The sequence below is a fragment of the Mus caroli genome, chromosome 2 (genome assembly GCF_900094665.2).
Source record: "Mus caroli chromosome 2, CAROLI_EIJ_v1.1, whole genome shotgun sequence".
NCBI classification, from domain to species: domain Eukaryota; kingdom Metazoa; phylum Chordata; class Mammalia; order Rodentia; family Muridae; genus Mus; species Mus caroli.
In genome coordinates, this window is record NC_034571.1 from 8,078,948 (window position 1) to 8,084,091 (window position 5,144).

The window sequence follows — 5,144 nt, forward strand, 5'->3', positions numbered from 1 at the left end:
AACATCCACTCCTGTGTTTGCTAGGCCCCGGCATCGTCTCACAAGAGACAGCTATATTTGGGTCCTTTCAGCAAAATATTGCTAGTGTATGCAATGGAACACAGTGTTTTTATGTGAGAAGTGGGAAGAAGAGCAGTATGAGAGAGGTGAGTTGCAGAGCCAGCACATGTGGGAACCCCAACACAAACAAGCTCTGTGAATTTTTCCAGCAATATTCAGCAGCCTGGAGTGGGGACAGCAGGAAGCAAAAGGTTAGCATTGGTCAAAAATAGGACACTAGTTAATCGTAGCCAAGATATTAGGAGGGCAGATGTTCCAGAAGAAAGCAAGACCAAGGGATATTTGAAGCCAGGACAGTGGGTAGATCAAATGCCCTGGCATGAACAATGGACAGAAATTGCAGGCTGATGTGAAGGGGGAGAAGGGTGGTGGGTGCTCTCAGAGGAAGTCAAATCAGTTAAGGGTGACAATTAGTATAATTTGCATAAACTTATAATTTGATTATAACAATATGACAATGTGTAGTGTGTATAATGATACTTTTATTGTTGTTTTGAGACAGGGTCTTTCTATGTACTCCTGTCTGTTCTGGAATTTACTACACAGACCAAGCTGGTTTTGAACTCACAGAAATCCTCTTGCCTCTGTTTCCCAAGGGCTGGGATTAAAGGTATGTGCCACCCTCCTCAGCTAGTGATACCATTGATATCATAAAGGATAATTTTTGTTTCCTGGTGTATACTTTTTTATGCCTGTGGTATATTTTTATTTGTTTGCTTTTTATTGTTTTATATAGGACAGCTAAAGCAGATTTTATTCCATTAAAAATTATTTTATTTCTATGAGTGCACTGTTGCTGTCTTCAGACACACCAGAAGAGGGCATCAGATCCCTTTACAGATGGCTGTGAGCCACCATGTTGTTGCTAGGAATTGAACTCAGGATCTCTGGAAGAGCAGTCAGTGCTTTTAACTGCTGAGCCATCTCTCCAGCCCTTTTATTCCATTTTTTTTATGACAAGGAAAAGAAAATATAAAATAAGTCATAAGAAATGCTATCTATTATTTCAAAGCATTTTGGATGATATACAAAATGCTCACAAAGCATATGAAAAGCATTTTCAAAAAATATGAACAGCTTCAACGTGCTGTTTGTAAATTCTCTTGCAACATTAACAAACATACAACTTTCTTGTGCACCAATTTTATTGAATGATATACTATTGTGTACGTAAGAAACATATGGATGTTGCTCATACATATGTTTATTGATTTTTAATGAGATCACTGCCAATACATACATTCTTTTCCTTAACTTGAGTTTTACATTAAGCCAATGCCTGTTATGCAGCCATCAAACCTTACAGTAAATCACACAGGTTTGTAGTCCAATTTAGACTCTACATTCTTCGAATCAGTGCTTTTCTGCCTGCTTTCATGAAGACTTCCTGAACTCCACAGTCATGATCAGCATGAACTGCAGACATACCAGCTTCTGTACAGATGTTTCTGTGGTGCGATCCACAGAGCCATCTGCAAGCTTTACAATGACTCCAGAATCTGCTTCACCATGCTTTGTAATAGGGCGTAGATTTTTCAGCAGATCTAATTGTGCTTGTTCATTTGAAAAATTGATATATAGTTGTGATTTCTACTGAATCTGCCTGGTCACAGCGAAGCAGGATCCAGTGTATCTGGTCTGTTTGTAACCATTTTAACTCTATGCAGAGTATCAAATCCATCCATTTAATTTAGTAACTTCATTAAACTTCTCTAAATCGCTGCCAGCTGAAGTACTCTCAGAAAACCAAGAGCCACCAACAGCATTTATTTCGTCCATATAAATAATACGTGGCTGGTGATCCCTGGCATAATTAAACATTTCTCGAGTCATACAAGCATTTTCACCAATGAACTAGCTCCATAGAACTAGACACAATAACCATTAGGAAGTTGCAGTCCGGCTGTCCAGCAACAGGTCAGGCCAAGAGTGTTTCCCCAGTGCCTGGGGTCTGTAGAACAACGAGTCCCTTGGAGGTATTATCCCTATACACTGGAATAATACCTTGGTTTGTAATCCTGTTACTTCTATTAATTCCCAAATCTGGCCTGTAAGTCCTCTAATCTCAGAATGAGAAACATTTCCACTATCCTCAGGAGACATATAAACCAATGGATCTACCTCTCCTGACCAATACCTCCTGATGGTTAGTGTAGTCATGTTCAAAGCAATTCTCCTTCCTGGCTTCAGCCGACTTCTATCAAGCCGCCCATGACAACCTACACTATATATCTTGGCCCACTTGTTGCTTTAACAATGAGATTTTCTTCTGTTAACTGAGCACTTCATCCACACTCTGCCCTACACTTGGTAGTGCCTTCAGATTGTTTTCAGACTTTTATACGACCTGGTAAGTTCTAATTGCTTCCATCGCTCCTGAAGATCTGGCCTCTTCTTGCGGTAGTCCTAAAGCACCTTATGTTTCAGGTCCACGGTGATGAGAAGCTGTCTCTCATCCTGCTTTGTATTTTAATTTTTTAAAAAAGATTTATTTATTTACTATATGTTAGTATACTAGAAAAGGGCAAACCGCCTGCTTTTTATTGTTGAGACAGGGCCTCCCACTGAACCTGGGGCTCACAGTTTGGGCTAAGCCGGATGCCCAGTTCTGGTACTAGGTTTGGACTTGTGTGACCATGCCCAGATTTTCTTGTGAGGGCGTGGATTCAAACCTAAGTCTTGATGCTTGTATGTCAGGTGTTGTACCCACAGACTCATTTCCCAGCCCCTTCTCTCATACTCCTTCACACACTTCTGTCCATATTCCAGCATTTTAAAAAGTGCTTTTACTATATTATTTTTCAAGTGTGTGTGTGTCTGTGTATTGTTATTTTTAGACTTTATGTGTATGAGTGGTTTGCTCAAGTGTGTGGCTGTGCACCATGTGGAGGTCTAGTGGCTAGGGAAGCCAGAAGAGGGCAACAGATTTCTTGGCCTGGAATTAGCATCAGTTGGGATGGAGCCCAGGTCCTCTAGAAGGACCGCCAGAGCTCTTAAGCACCGAGCCACTTCTCCAACCCCCTTCCACATCAGATTATACACTCATCACCAGTCTGTGATGCTTATGTTTATAGCAAAAATGTAAAAGCAAATAAAATTGCCCACAGTGAAGACTCACAAAATCTAATTTTGTTGGATCAAAATAATTTAATTGAGAGATTCTGCTTTTGTTTTAAAACCACAGAAAACGTATCCAAAATGTATTTGCCAATTTGTTTCTTTTCTAGCTAGATGGATTTATGGTTTGTTTGTTTTTTTTACCCTTTACTTGTCTTTATTATTTTCAAACAAAAATAATAAAATGTTCAACTTCTTTTTAAAGATTTATTTATTTATTTATTTATTTATTTACTGTAACTGAACAGATGGTTGTGAACCTTCATGTGGTTGTTGGGAATTGAATGTTTAGGACCTCTGCTTGGTCAGATTGGCCTGGCTCATTCAGTCCCGCACAAAGATTTACTTATTATTATACATAAGTATACTGTAGCTATCTTCAGACTCACCAAAAGAGGGCGTCAGATCTCACTACGGAACAGTTAGTGCTCTTACCTGCTGAGCTATCTTGCCAGCCCAAAATGCTCAACTTTTAAAGATGTAGAATTCTCTGGAATTAAATTAAGGTTATCTATCAGATATCGCTTCTTTTAATTGTTTAGTAATATTTTCATCAATTTGTAATTACACCGATTGGTTGAAATTTAGTTGTCTCAGGTGAGATTTGTCTCCTGCTCTAGCTGCATTTTTTCCCTTGTAGTTTTGAAGCTGAGAGCCTAATAAGTTGCCCTACCACCTATTCCCTAGCCTAAGACTTGTGTATAGTTGAGAGCATTCATTGCTCAGTGACAGTACATCTGCTCAGGAGGAGTCAGTCTATGGATCTTACCTGCAATACCCGGAAACAGAAGTGTAATTTCTATGTGTGCTTGATGGCTTTCATGTGCTATTTTTCTTTTCTTTACTTTTTTTTGGGTGGTGGTGGTGGTGGTGGTGGTGGGGTGTTCAAGACAGGATTTCTCTGTGTAGCCCTGGCTGTCCTGGAACTCACTCTGTAGACCAGGCAAGCCTCAAACTGAGAAATCCGCCTGCCTTTGCCTCCTAAATGCTGGGATTAAAGGAGTGCACCACCACGCCCATTTTCTTTACTTTTTAAAAAAAGATAACTGTTCTTTCATATATTGCATCCTGACCACAGTTTCCCCTCCAAGTCCCTCCCCTCCAGCCCCCCTCTCCCCCAGATCCATATCACCTCAGTTTCCCTTTAGAAAAGAGCAAGCCCAATCTGTTGGGAGCCTTTTTGTCTTATTGACAGTGTCTTTTGCCTTACAGAAGCTTTGCAATTTTATGAGGTTCCATTTGTCAATTCTTGATCTTACAGCACCAGCCATTGCTGTTCTGCTTAGGAATTTTTCCCCTGTGCCCATATCTTCGAGGCTTTCCCCCACTTTCTCCTCTATTAATTTCAGAGTCTCTGGTTTTATGTGGAGGCCTTTGATCCACTTAGACTTGAGCTTTGTACAAGGAGATAAGAATGGATCAATTTGCATTCTTCTACATGATAACTGCCAGTTGTGCCAGCACAATTTGTTGAAAATGCTGTCTTTTTCCCACTGGATGGTTTTAGCTCCCTTGTCAAGGATCAAGTGGCCATAGCACATAGCTGTGTGAATTCATTTCTGGGTCTTCAATTCTATTCCATTGATCTACCTGTCTATCACTGTACCAGTACCATGCAGGTTTTTTTAATCACAATTGCTCTGTAGTACAGCTTAATGTCAGGCATGGTGATTTTACCAATCCTAAATCTGATAGGGGACTAATATCCAGTATATACAAAGAGCTCAAGAAGCTGGACTCTAGAAATTCAAATAACCCCATTAAAAATGGGGTACATAGCTAAACAAAGAATTCTCAACTGAGGAATACTGAATGGCTGAGAAGCACCTGAAAAAATGTTCAACATCCTTAATCATCAGAGAAATGCAAATCAAAACAACCTTGAGATTCCACCTTACACCAGTCAGAATGGCTAAGGTCAGAAATTCAGGCAACAGCAGATGCTGGTGAGGATGTGGAGAAAGAGG

General features: G+C 40.0%; 1 pseudogene; it reads right to left on the reverse strand.

Annotated features, from left to right (window-relative positions):
* Window positions 1–1,370: 1,370 nt before the first annotated feature.
* LOC110289635 overlaps window positions 1,371–5,144 on the reverse strand; it is a 6,600-nt pseudogene continuing 2,826 nt past the window's right edge.